Below are 14,941 nucleotides of genomic sequence, written 5' to 3'. Positions count from 1 at the left end.
GTAAGAAATGTACGCATTATCCTGCCCATGTAATTGTAACCCTTCTGTACAGTATGTTCACAAACAAAATTAAATTAAATTAAAAAAATCAGTTTGTCTCAAAGTAAAGAGTAGAAAAAATTTTAAGTTAAATAAAAAGGCATATGTAAACTGGGTGCTGGTGGCTCACTGTTGATATCGTAGTTCTTCAGGAGGTTGCGATTCAAAGATCACAGTTCAAAGCCAGCCTGGTCAGGATAGTCTTTGAGAATTTTATATCGAGTTAACCATCAAAAGCTGGAAGTAGAGCTATGGGTCAAGTGGTAGAGCATTAGCTTTGAGCAAAAAGGGCTTAGAACAGCTCCCAGACCCAGTGTTCAAGACCCAGGGTCAACATTAAAAACAAAAAATCCACATCATGTGTATGCTCAGAAAAGTAAAATCATGTATCTATCCTTCTTCTGTTTCTGTAATTCAGTAGCTATTTTGGGGGAAAATTCAAAAACCAATGAATGATTTTATAGTTTTTTAAATTAATTGTACCTGTTTCAGTTCCCATTAAAAGTATGCTTAGGGAATGTTATTTCGACTAAAGCATCTTGAGTCATGAAAATGGAATGTGCTATCTGTCCTGTGAGTTTACTCCAGATATGTGCAGCCAGGAATTATTATGAAAATCCCTATTGTGTTCTGACATATTTAAGCTTAGCTAAATGGAGAGACAGACAGACAGAGATTGTCAGTCCTCTGGCATGAACTCCAGGTTTGAGTACTGTTCCTGTTGCAAATGGTCTCAAGTGCCTTATCCCACCACCACCAGGAGCAAGGCAGTGATAGAAGCGCAACCATGTAACTGGTTTGGGGGCACCAGTTTTGGGGCATGTGCCTCTCCAGCAATAGAGGAAAATGTCCCTTTAACAGGATTTTTATTGATTATCAGACAGGGGAATGTGTGCAGAAAATAAGGTAACAATCTCTTTGAAGTTGCAGACATGAGAATGTGAAACAATCCCAAGTTGAGTGACTTCCTTATCTTAGGAAGCACAATTTGACTTAACTCCAAGGTCCAAGGAAGTTTGGATTTTGATTAACTCATATTTAGGGTAGAATCTTGGGTCTGTGTAATGCTAGGAGTGATTGATCTTTCTCTGGCCACTCCCAGCTTTCTGAGAGTCTGAGCTTGGCATTGCAATTCTCTTTATTAGACCTCACAGCCTAGCATTCACAGGTTCCCACAGCCCCTAAATATTTTTGCTCAAGGTTAGCCCTCTGACACTTGAAACACAGTTTGACTTCCCATTTTTTGGTAAGTAAATGAAGATAAAACTCTCAAGGACTATCCTGCCCAATCTGGCTTTGAACCATGATCCTCAGATCTCAGTCTCCTGAATAGCTGGGGTTACAGCCATGAGCCACTGGCAACTGACTACATGCTCAGTTTTAAACTCATAAATCTGCTTAAGGGAAAAAAAGACATCGGAAATATTTAAATAATTAATCCACAATAAATATAGATACTATAGTAACATAGACTGAGAAATGTATCTTGGAATTATAGTTTGTCATTACCAAAATCTCACTTTGGAGATAATGCTTAAAATTTCTTATACATTGTCTTAAAAATAGTAGGAGACATTCCAAAATTAGTAATGGTATGACTTTGTAAGGAAAATATACCTATTATGAAGCCTGAAGTTCTTAGCAGTAAGATCTCATAATCTGATTATTAATATGCTTCCTTAAAATTCATGAAAATGACTATTAATGGTAAAAAGTAGTCAAAGTTTCCCTACAGAGATCAAAGCAGATATATTTGTGGGAAAACTGTATAAAATATAGTTTCTGTAATGCTTTTATTTAAATTCTATAACTCTCTTTACTTAAGCTAATCTTTGGATTCGCCCTTTATTCTTTAGAATAGGCCAAAATAAGACAACTTTTCATAGAATGAAGGCTAAATGCAGTTGTTTTAAGTTTCAAATGATTATTCACTGAGTTTAAATACTCACTGATATCTCCTACTTATAGAACACACCATCAGCCCGCCCAACTTACCTGGCTTCTCTCATGTTCTTATACAAGCTCATTTCTCCCTTCAGCTTTGTATATTACTTTACTGGGAAAACCACTCAAGCATGAAGTACATGCCTGTGTTACTATGGTCAACCTCCTTATGCTGCTTTCAATGAAGTTTGCTTAGAAGGATCAGGGGAAATTTTAACAATGTCTTTTGCTTATCAGATCACTCTATGCACACTGCATACAGACAGGTCTATTAATCAGCTATATAAATCAGAAATTGGTTAGTTAATTCTGTAGTACTCAAAGGTATCACAGGAATGGCTTTCATTTTCAAGCTCCTATTTCCTGTTTATGTTTTCTATTGTCTCTGTGATAAAAAAAATTCCTTGAAAACTATGAGGATGTCCTTCATTTCACATGGTACCATAAACTAGTATAAACTATTATGGGCTCATAGAAAAGACATGCTGACTAGGTAGCATAAGACCATAATACATCCTTAGCAAAAATTCAGCATGATATAACTAAATTGACTCCAATATAACAACTTCCATCATTTTGTGAAATCATTTGTATAGAATGTGTCATTAATTTAAAGGTGGTTTAAACTTGTTTTCTGACGAAATAAGCATTTTTCTTTGATTTCAAAGTTCAGAGCTCTAAAATTGCCACATCAATACATAATTGGCTAAACTGCTATAGTTTCAGAATGAAATGCACAAAAGAAGCCATAGAGGCTTGCAGAAAGAAAGGTGTCTCTCTTAATTCAGAGTGTGGAAATGGTTAAAAGTTCTTGCTTGGAGGTAAAAAAATAAGTCTTTGGGATGGCTAAGATGAATAGAGAAGCAGGTAGTCAACTGCAAAAAAGGCTGAAGAACATCATCTAAAATACAATAGCATGTTTTGGAGAAAATATTTATTTGTATGATAAATTAAGGTATACATTTATTCATAGGTCCCATATGGTTTCAATTTAAAGCTAAATTTGTTTGGCACCTTTTTTCATTCAATATCCTGTACTAGTTAATAACACTTATTTGAGAAGTACAACTTGATAGATGGATACTAACAGAAAGCCTGAAACACCAACATTTCTTTCTTACTTGTGTTGGTAAATTCTGATACTACCATCTTTCTGCTATGTTTTATTCCAAGAAAGTATCCATAGAACTTTGTTGGATAAAAGAGAAGAGGGTATTGAACTTGTGACTTACTGATGTATGAGTATGAAAGTAAGAAAAGGGAAGAGAAACAAACCATCTCTGTGGAAAGAGGGATATTATGCTCAAAAGATAGTGGATCCAGTGATGACCCTCAGGGGTGTGTGTGTGTGTGTGTGTGTGTGTGTGTGTGTGTGTGTGTGTGTGTAGACAAAGAGAGAAAAAAATCCCTTTCAAATCACAGTTTAGTGTATGTAGTATACCTAATTAATAAACACATTATATTTTTGCCCTCACAACTTCTAAATGATACTAGCAATAATTTTTTTGCACATAAGAAAATGTGTCTACTCTACGCAAGTAAGTTTGCTGAAGTATCACAAAACTTACCTGCTTAAGCCAAGACTGAAACCTAAGCAGTCTTATTCTAGGGGTGTATTTCATCTCTTATTCTGTATAATCTTTCTGATAAAAAGATTAGTAACATACTGATTTTGATTTTGTTTTGTCAGTCGTGGGGTCTGAATTCTGGGCCTGGGCATAGTCCTTCAGTTCTTTATCTCAAGGTTAGCACTCTACCACTTGAGCAACAGTACCACTTCCTGCTTTTTCTGCTTATATAGTTCTGAGCCTCATGCATACAAGGCAAGCATTCTACCATTGAGCTACCTTCCCAGCCCTGCAACATACTATTTTTAACTTTATTTCACAATTACATTTGTATGATAGTTTAGGATCAAAACATGTAAGTTTTCAAATGATGAGAAATAAATATATCCTCTTGGATTACTTATTCAATAATCTGAAATAATTTTCAATATTTGCCTTTCTATTAACTATTATATTTCATGATGAGATATAAATATCTCTAAAAACTACAAGCGTTCTAATACCAAGTCTATAGGAAAAAAACTGCATAATGTAATATATACTTCATGATAAAAACTGGCATCTAGAATTTTAAGGAAAGAACTTTTTCTTTTTGAAATTTCTTTTAGTTTATATCACAGAATGGTAATAGGAACAGAGTGCATATTAAAGAGAGGTTTAACTAAGCATAGTGACAGTTTTGGGAATGTGGAAAACGTAATTGCTCTAACAGACTTGTGTTAGTAAATAAAATATCTATGATAAATCATCAAAAAGTGACCAGTTTTTATCCAATCTTGTGGCAGATATCAGAGATGTCCTTGCTCTAGTTGTAGAATCAGGCAGTTGAAGAATGAGGTAGTCTTTCTCAACAATATTAACTTGCTCTGAATTTTCTTAGAGTTGTCGTCTTCTACCATTACTTGCTTTTTCAGCTGGAAAATATGTATTGACTCATGTATTTGCTCCTTCTATTGAAGATTGTATTAAATGACATTGAAGATATTTCTGAAGTTTAGAGTAGGATGAAGTGAAGAATCCTCAGAAGGACTCATTTGTGTGATCTGTAATTGGTAATGATAAAATGTCCAGGAAGCCAGGTACCGATGGCTCACACCTGTAATCCTAGCTATTCAGGAGGCTGAGATCTGAGGATCACCGTTCAAAGCCAGCCTGGGCAGAAAAGTCCATGAAACTCTTATCTCCAATAAACCACTAGAAAAAAAAATCGGAAATGGCCCTGTGGCTCAAGTGGTTGAGCGCTTGCCTTGAGCTGAAGAGCACAGGGATAGTGCCCAAGCCCAGAGTTCAAGCCCCACAACAGACAAAAACAAAAACAAAAAACAAAAAACAGTTGAGGAGTACAGGCTAGATTATTAAACAGATCTGAGTTTAAGTCCTGTTGTTGCAGTTTCTAGATCTGGTATGTAATGTATTTATGTATGAATTTATTCAATGTCTAGTTTGGCTTCTAAATGTTTCACTTGACACCTCAGTACTGAGATGCAGGCATGATCACCTAGGCTGTTATATCCGTATATAATATATACAGATATATTTTTTAAACTGAGTCTATTTCTTCATCTGGGCTATGTTGGAAATGGTCTGTATTTCTCTTTTAAGAGGAACTGAGTGATGTAACTGTTGGAAATTATTGAACACAGAGTAACAGTCATGTAAGCACAAAATACCACATCAATCTGTAGCTGATTGGACATATTTTGAGTCTAGATTTCTGATTTCATTTGTGCACAAGTACTGCTTTCTCTTGCATCTCCAATTGTATGTTCACTGCATTGCAATCAAACAATAATCTTTTTTATTGTGGCAGAGATTTTGTCTTTGTAATTGTAAATCATACATAAAGAGGGTAGTTGGTACTTTTATAGCATGCCGAATTGGTACGAAAATGTTCAGATATGAATTTAGACAGATTTAAAATGAGAAGAATTATCAAGAATAGAGCATGAAGGATTGTTTTTTTTAATAATCAAATTGTAACATTCTATAATGTTGCACTGAAAAGAACAAAAAGGTCAAGTTTAGACAGCTTTTACAAATCACACAAAAGATGAGATTTTGGAATTGCTGTGATATATTGGAATGAAATATCACCCTTAAAATTTGAAGGAAATATACAAAAGAATTAGGAAGAAAAGTGTTATATGTTAAGGAAGAATGATGGAGCCTTGTAAATAACCATTAATAAATTGTAACAATTTTTTTTATTTTTGCTTTATATTATATTATGTATTCATCTATTATATCACAATTTCCTTTTATTTATTAATAAAGCAGATATCTAAAACTTTCTGCACTGGACATTATGTAACTCTTTTATGTTTAAACTCAAAACTCAATATCCCAAGTTGGGTATTGGTAGCTCATGCCTGTAATCATAGCTACTCAGGAGGCTGAGATTTAAGAATTGTGTTTCAAAGCCAGCTCAGGGCACAAAAATCCATGAGACTCTTTACCTCCAACTAATCACACACAAAAAAAAACCAGAAATAGATCCGTGACTCAAATGGTAGAGCAACAGCCTTGAGCAAAAAAAAAAAAAATCCTGAGAGAAATCCCAGGCCCTGACTTCAAGAATAAGGACCAAAAAACAAAACAAAATAAAACACACAAAAACCCTCCTGAACACAACAACAATAAATATGAACTGAAATGGTTAACCTTAACCTATATTGCTAAATTCTTCAAAACCCATCTTAAAATAGTGTTACTTTAAAAGTATATCTCTTTTAAATTCACAACAATAAATTCATCTTCAAAGAGAAAATAATGCTGACACTCCTAATTGAGAAATTGTTCAAGAATTAACATTTGGGGTGTCATTAAAATTTCTTAATTGTGTTTTTGAATGAGAACAGATTTCCAATGCATTATATATGCAGCAGACTGTAGCCACTCCTTCTGCTTTCTTCTGTTCTTTCTCATCAATTCTCATAGACCTCATTTTTCAAAATACACATTAGTTTTCCCAATCAATCAAGTTATCTCTATGGGATCATATTATCTCCTTTCATTAGAAAGAGTACATGGAAACAATACCTAAAAGTTACTAAGTGTAACTGATAAGCTCTTTTTATTGCTGTAAATTTAAATTACCTGGTTATTCGTATTTTCTGAACCATGTTTTGGCTTATCCACATAACAAAAAATGGTTCAAACCATACTGTTTATTATTAAAGTATCTTATCATTTTTGATATATTAGCTTCTATTTTTCTTCATGTTGTGAGAAATATTTTGTTTCTATATTTTGCTTTAGGGGAGAAACAAGATCAATAAAGGAAGTGGTAGAGACATTTGGGATATTGTATTTGATAATATTTTCATGTAAAACAATCTACTTTTTAATTGAAAGCTAATTGAACTTTTTTTTAATTTAAAACATGCTACCCAAGTGCTTTGATTGGATCTGGCTTCCATAAAGCCTATGAATTCACAGAGAGGTTGATGATTTATCCAAAAATAACAGAATTCCAAAATTGATCAAAGCTGAATTTCATCTCTTAGGCATGTGCTGATCCTCACTCCCTCAAGGCATAGTGATGGGAAATGGAAACCTTTGTGTAATTCTCATTCTGCCCAGTTTAGTTTGGAGACTTGTTTTACATTAACTATTCCGTAAGTAGAATGAAAGAGGATCCTACCATATACAAGAGAAAACAATTGTATTAAATTTACGTTGGGTAAAAACTGGATAATAATGAAAGTGAACTATAAAATTCATGGGTGGAGATGGGGAGGGAAGGACTAGGAGAGAATGAGGGAACAGAAGACACTGTGTGAAAGGAAATATACTCATTACCTGACTCACTTAATTGCAATCCCACTGGATACTACCTCTACAATAACAATGAAGTCAATTTTTTTAAAAGGACAAAGACAAAGTACAAGAGGGGAACCAATGCAACAGAGACATACACAAGACAATATGTTGGAAATGATCTGTACAACTTTGTGGGGGCAGGGAAAATAGGAGAAAAAATGAGGGAAGGGGTAGCAAGTTTGACAAGAAATATACCTATTACCTTACTGATGTAACTGTAACCCCTCTGTACTTCATCTTGACAATAAAAAATATTTTAAAAGAAACAAAACTTTATGTAGAAATGAAAGATAGGGTTGTCTTTTTAGGATTTATATAATGAGTCATATTTATGTTAAGTGTTTGATTTTGAAAAAAATGTTAGAATATGGTAATATTATTGTTGACAGAACCTGTATGATTAAGCTTATCGATCTAGAGTGTCACTGTACTTTTCTACACTATAAGAAACTTTGATTTTTATGTGTTTTATTATATTAATTGATTCATCATTGTTGAGTAAACCATACTTGCATATCAGAAACAAAACAAACTTAATCATGATGATCTTTTAACATATTTTGGACTTATTTCTCAAGTATTTGATATAAGAAATTTTAATTCCATTTTCTCCACTGGGATTGCTCTATTACTTTCTACTTCTGTTGGTTTTTTTTTTTTTACCAAGTTTTAGCACTATAGCAATATTATGTTCAGAGTATTATCTTCAGCAATATTATCTCCAGAATGAGTTTGGTTCCATTTCTTTCCTTTGAATATTTTGGAAGTTTGAGAAATATTTGTGTTAATTCTTTAGCGATCTGATAGAATTCAGCAGGAAATTCATGTGGTCCTGATATATTTCTTTGTTTAGAAATTATTTATTACTTTACCAATCTTCTTATTCATTACAGATCTGTTTAATTTGTTAATATCCTCTTGGTTCAGTTTTGGTAAGTCATATATGGATAGAAACGTCAAGATTTTCCAGTTTTCTAGAGAGCAAGTCATTTGAAAATGCCCTCCTGGTTTTCTGAATTCTGGTATCTGTTGTAATATCATCTTTTTTCATTTGTAATTTTAAAAATATACATTGTCTGTTCATCTGCCTAAAGATTTGTCTACATTGTTTACTTTACCAAAGAAGAAAGTCTATTTTATTGTTTCATTTTATTGGTCTTTTGGTCTCCATTTCACTAATTTCTTCTCTAAATTTTATTTCCTCTTTCCATCTACTGCTCTGGGAATTGCCTTGTTTATGTGTCCCATGGGTTGCTATAGGTTGTGTTTTCATTTCATTTGAATCTGAACAATGTTAAATTCCATCTCTAATTTCTTCAGTGACTCATTATTTATTCAAATGTGTGTTCTTTAGTGCCCATGTGTTTGTTTTTTTTGTTTTGTTTTTTTAGTTTCCTTCTATTGACTTCTAATTGTTTTCTATTGGGATACAGAACATTACAAATTTGTTGCCTGTTAAGATTTGCTTTAAGAAAGAAAACATGTTAAATACTGTGAACTGTCAAGTAGAATGTGTAACCTGCAACAATAGGATGGAATACTCTATAGTTGTATGCTAATTTTATTTAATTAACAGTGTTGTTTAGTATTTGGGGCAGTGTCTTAGTTCTAAAATACAGCCAATTAAAATATGGGAACCTTATAATTAGTAATCAGATTAATTGTGTTTACATGAGGAAAGAAAATTTTCATATATTTAAAAAAACCTTCTGTTCTAAAAATTAGTTCTTTGTAGGATTTAAGTAGGTATTTACATAAAATGTGTGAGTTTGTATCAGTGGTTCAAATGTCTAGTTAGACTACCCTTCTCTAGTTTGCAATTACATTTTCATTAGAAGTACTCAAAACATGTAATGAAAATGCTTATTTTTAAGACGTGCAATACAATTAAGGAAAGTTATCACTTAAATCTATAACTATTGCTTTCCAGTTTAGTTAGTTCATCCCAAGGAGAGTTCTGGTTGTTTAGTTAAAATATGTAAGTGGCTGCAACAGAACACTATTTCAATCAGTGCTTATGATAATATGAACACAAACACAGAGAAGAAAACTATGGGAGGTCAACCTTCTGTTTTAGAAGACTTACAATATATAGTTTGGAGATTCTTAAAACTTTGTTAAACAAATGTGGAGTACAGAATTCAGAAACATTTAGATGAGAATACCAGACCAATTTCTCTGTATTTCACTGATTTCACTGTATTTATCAAAACTGTGGTGTTAACCTTCTGGTGGTCTTCAAGATAATATAATGTCATTAGACAAGAAGAAAATATTATAATATTTCACTTTACAATACGTGTAAGTGATTGAAATGCTTTCCTAGTTAAATTCTAGTGATGTTAACAATTATACACTTGTCTCAATGCTACCCAGCAGTCATAAGTACCAATAGAGATAACACTGAACTCAATATTGTTCTTGTTCAGTAAATAAATTATAGATCATGATATTTAAATAAGCTGAACAAATAAATATCAATATAAAGTATAATACAAACTGTGAACATGGATAAAAGCAAATTTTAAGTTATGCACACATGGTTGTAGATCTTCTTTCTCTATCAGAGTGGGCTGTTTAGTAACCACATTAGATTTACTGTTTCTAAATAAACATGAATATTTAGCATAAAAAATTAAATACATTTGTGCTTTCAAAGTTTCTGTACTGAATATATAATTCTCAAAATTATGAAAAACAACTCTACTTATTATTCCAACCTGTATTCATAGAAAAGGAAATTAACAACAGAGTACAGAAGGTAAACCACAGGTTATTTAGTGCAGAAAAATATTAAAGATACTTGTAGCTTTTAAGTTTTTTAGAATCGATCTTTCCTATTATTTTAATATTTCATGATACAAATTGTTGAGAATTATTTGTTAAAATAATTTATGATTATATAACCTTGACATATATGTATATTTATATGTGAGTTGGATTTATTAATAAAAATAAGAAGGTTTGTTGTTTTTTATCAGAGCCATAAGCTCTACTGGTTCTTCACCTACTTAATAGTTGTGATTTCCTTCTGTGACCACTTAGAGGAAATTATTTCTCTTCTTATCTAAGATATATGATGTGAGAATCACTGGAGTTATATAAAAGTATATACAACCATATTAGTGCATATTAGTACAATATACCTATTATTAGATAACAGTATAATTTCCTTGTCAACAATGAAATAATATTTAAATGTATTGCTAACTTCCTGATAAACATCTGTAATCAACATCAGGTTTTTTTTTAATTTTTTTCTTTTCAGTAAATTAGCATATAATCACATTTAAGGAGCTAGAAATGTGAATGATTGTTGTTGAAAGGCCAGCCTAGGCAAAAAAGTAGGGAGACTCCGTTTTAGCCAAGAAATTGGGCTTCATGTCTCATATTTGTGGTTCTGGATATTTGGAAGGCCATTGTTCACAGAATGGAAGTCTGAGTTCACTCTAGACAAGATGCATGACTCAACTTCACTCTAGACAAGATGCATGACTCAACCTGAAAAAGATCTAAAGCAAAAAGGGATTCAGTATGTGCTTCAAGTGGTTTAATGCCTGCCTAGCAGATATAAGATTTGATTCCAACCTCCAGTCCTACTAAAGAACAAAGTGAATATAAAGGATGCAAAAGAGATTTTTGCATGTTTCACACAAAAAATATAGTTCTCTAATGAGTATAAGAAATAACTTAGACCATAGATCTAAAGGCAAAATCAGCATATTACTAAGTATTTTTGGATAAAAAACATCCTTCCTGAGAGGAAGATGGTATACTGCTTTCCAATTCAGTGATCTGATTATTTCAGTTGGTTCCCAAAATTACTGCAAAGAGAAAATACATATGTTAATTTTTCAGACAGTTCTTGATTATTCTCAAATACAGTACAAACATGTATACCTGGAAAACAGGAACCTTCAATTACAGGTTTTCTGGATTGTTTTTAAAAATAGATGCTAAAGTGAATCTTTGCAAATGAAAATACATTTCAGAAAATTGGAAATTTCAACAAAGATTTTAAAGTTAATTAGAGTGCTTGTTAATAAACAAGAGTAGGTGCTATATTGTGTACTGAGATAGTGGCTATTTGAACCAGTTGAACAAAAATTGCTTGTTACAAAAATCACATACAGTGACAACAGGGGATATTGTATATGCATTTATCTGAATTATGAAAGGGAAGGGGAACCACAAAATGATGAGACAAAGGGCAAGAGGGGAACCAATGCAACAGTGATACAATACAATATGTTGGAAATGATCTGTACAACTTGGGGTGCGGGGTTGGGGGAAGGAAGTGGGAGACAAATGAGGGAGGGGCTAACAAGTTCCACCAGAAATGTACTCAGTACCTATGTAACTGTAACCTCTCTGTACATCACATTGACAATAAAATTAAATTTATAAAAATACTGCTTGTTAAAAAACTTGATCTAACTAGGCACCAATGGCTCATGTTTATAATTCCAGCTACTCAGGAGGCTGAGATCTGAGGATCTCAGTTCAAAGCCAGCCTGGGCAGGAAAGTCCGTGAGACTCTTATCTCCAATAATCCACCAGGAAACCAGAAGTGGTGTGTTGGCTCTAGTACTAGATTAGTAAAGCACTTGCCTTGAGCTGAAGAGCTGAGGGATAACTCCCAGGTCCAGAGTTCAAGCCCCACAACCAACAAAACAACAAGAACAAAAAAAAAAAAGCTTGAATTTTCATAAGAACATCATGATGGCTTAGCAAATGTTCAATCCAATATACAAGATTAAAGGAACACTTTTTTTTTTTTTTTGGTCAATCGTGGAGCTTGCACTCTGGGCTTGGGTGCTATCCCTGCGCTCTTCAGCTCAAGGCTAGCACTCTACCGCTTGAGCCACGGCACCATTGCCAGTTTTCTGAGTGTTTATTGGAGATAAGAGTCTCTCGGACTTTCCTGCCCAGGCTGGCTTTGAACTGTGATCCTCAGATTTCTGCCTACTGAGTCGCTGGTAGCCTACTGGGCCACCGGCATCCGGCCTAAAAGAACACTTTTAAAAAGAAAGTTGTTTTTTTTTTTTTTAGTAATTGTTTAAGGGAAAAAATACATTATACTTGTAATAGTTTCATTCCACTTTTTAATCATATTTAATTTTCTACACAGTTAACAACATATTGTTTCTATTATGTCAATACTTCTATCATTTAATATAATTGGATGTAGATAAGCATTTGATAATAATGTGAATGATCTGACATTGTATCTTTTGTTGCAAATTAGCAAGTTTTCCTTACCTGATTTCTGAAATAAGGAAGTATTTCCAACTCAGTAGCAGAACTGTGCATTTCATAGCAGGAAAACAACATGAAGGTCACAATTCCAATTCCAATAAATACATGAATGTGTTACTTTACTTTTCCATCATGGATTCCTTCAATTTTTTCCAGAACCCAGACTGTTTGTATCCATTGTTGTAGAATTATTGACTTGTTACTCTGATCTAAATTAATTCTGAGTTTTTCCTTACAAACACACCCACCTAGGTACCCAACATGACTGATTGCTTACATGACACCTAGTCACAGGGAGCAGAACAAGAGCATTAATCATAGTGCTGGATGAAGTAAATCATGACAAGAGACTTTTTAAAACATTGTCTGACCTATTTTTCATAACAACTCCATGATATTAATTTCTTTCCTACTGTTTTTAGAGGAAAATGCACATGGAAATGGAAGAAGATTAACTCAAAATCAAGATTAGGAGAGAAATCTGTGTATTGATGACAAGATATTAAGCCCTCATTCAGACTTACCCAATTAACCCTCAGTTAAATTTACATTGTTTTTTGGAGGGAAACACCAGTTTCAGTATATCCACTAGGTTAGTATGCATTAGCCTTACTTTTTATGAATTGGTGTTAACATTCTTGCAGGTCAATTCTCTGAAACAGCAGGGGGGTCCATTTGTTTCTGTGTCGCCTTGGGAAAAAAGAGTTACCTCATTTCAACATTCCAATTCAACAACTTCCTCCTAAGATGGGAGAATGTCAGAGAGAACATTGGTGAGTACTTCTAGTCTTATATTTTCATAACGAGATAGTTTTGTTAAGTTAGAAACACTGAGCTATAAATAAAAAGATAAAAATTGATAATAGATTGGGAACATTGGAAGATAATCACCAGGGGAATGAATTTACAATGTTGAAAACATAATTACTGTCTAATTGAAATATATTATTCTCTTACATGCAGTTATTTTTAATTCATTAATTGCAATGCTCATTACTATAACTCTGATTACTCTTTCTTTTGGGAGGATATACGATTTGAAGTGCCGTTCATTCTGTTTATTATTTTTATCAGAAACTGTACATAGGACTTGAGTTCAAGTCCATTATATTCCTCTCTCTCAGTTTCTATGTTGAGTGTCTTTGGGGGAAAAAATAGTTAAGAAAGTCTCATGGTTACAAATTACCCTTTGAAGAATGAGAGCCTTTTTTCAAATGATGGCATATCCACCTTGTAAGTTTTACTTTTAATGAAATTACGTATTGGCCTTGAGAGTCAAGAAAAATGTTAACTCACTTACCTTTTAATTGTAACTATATTACAGTAATTGCTCTTGTGACTTATAAAGAGTAATTGGTAGTAACCAATTTATTATTTTTAGAAGAATAATTTTCTTAAATAGTAGAAAGAACATAAAAATACTACTATTTGCAGTGTTTTAGACTAAACTCTCCCAAACTTCCCTTTTTTACACTCTATACATGTAATAGGTTCCTTTTCAATACAATATTTTGGCTTTTAGTCTTCAACTCAGCAATAGACATGTAGAGAGCTATGATGTGCTATCATGTGACAGCTGATTCACTCATGTTTTTGCCTTTGTTTAGGCCATGGTTGGGAACGATAAATATGTATGTGCATGCATGTGCATGGAAAATAATACATTATGTAATATATAAAGAAGTGCTACTGGTGTTAATGATTAACTTCTTGAAAGATAATGAAGAACTAAAGTGTTTTAAAAGTGATTGCAAAACCTGAAATGTTGGATGAACAAAGGATAGCCACATCTGTCACATTTGATAATAAAATAATTTCACATTTCTTATGAAATTGTTGCAATTATTCATGCTTACTAATTGTATAATTAATTGGGTTCATTGTATCATATTCATACATGTATAAAGAGCATGTAGATTTTGAACACACTTCCTACAGTCCATGTCTGTTGCTCTCCTCTATCTGCCTTTCCTGTCTCTAGAGAGCCTCTTCTAAATTCGGGTCATTTTTTTTTTCAGTAAATTTTAACTAGCAATTTTTTCGCTAATTAATTTCTTATTGCTATTTCTGGTTTTAGTATTATAACAAGTGACAGGTATACTACTTTCTGGTTGTAGAGAAAAGTCTTTTATAAAAGTGGAACCTACACACAGCTATTGGGCCCTTGTGATCCTCTCCTAAGAATAGCATACTTTGGTTGGTGCATATGATTATATAAAATGATGTTTATTGAAATGAACTCCAATAGATGGAGTTCTTTTATTGATTACAGTTCTTTTTTTTTCTTTCTTTCTTTTTTTTTGTCAGTC

The sequence above is a fragment of the Dipodomys ordii genome, unplaced genomic scaffold (genome assembly GCF_000151885.1).
Source record: "Dipodomys ordii isolate 6190 unplaced genomic scaffold, Dord_2.0 Scaffold73, whole genome shotgun sequence".
Lineage (NCBI taxonomy): Eukaryota > Metazoa > Chordata > Mammalia > Rodentia > Heteromyidae > Dipodomys > Dipodomys ordii.
The sequence above is the reverse complement of the archived record's forward strand: the minus strand, read 5'-3'. Positions refer to the sequence as shown.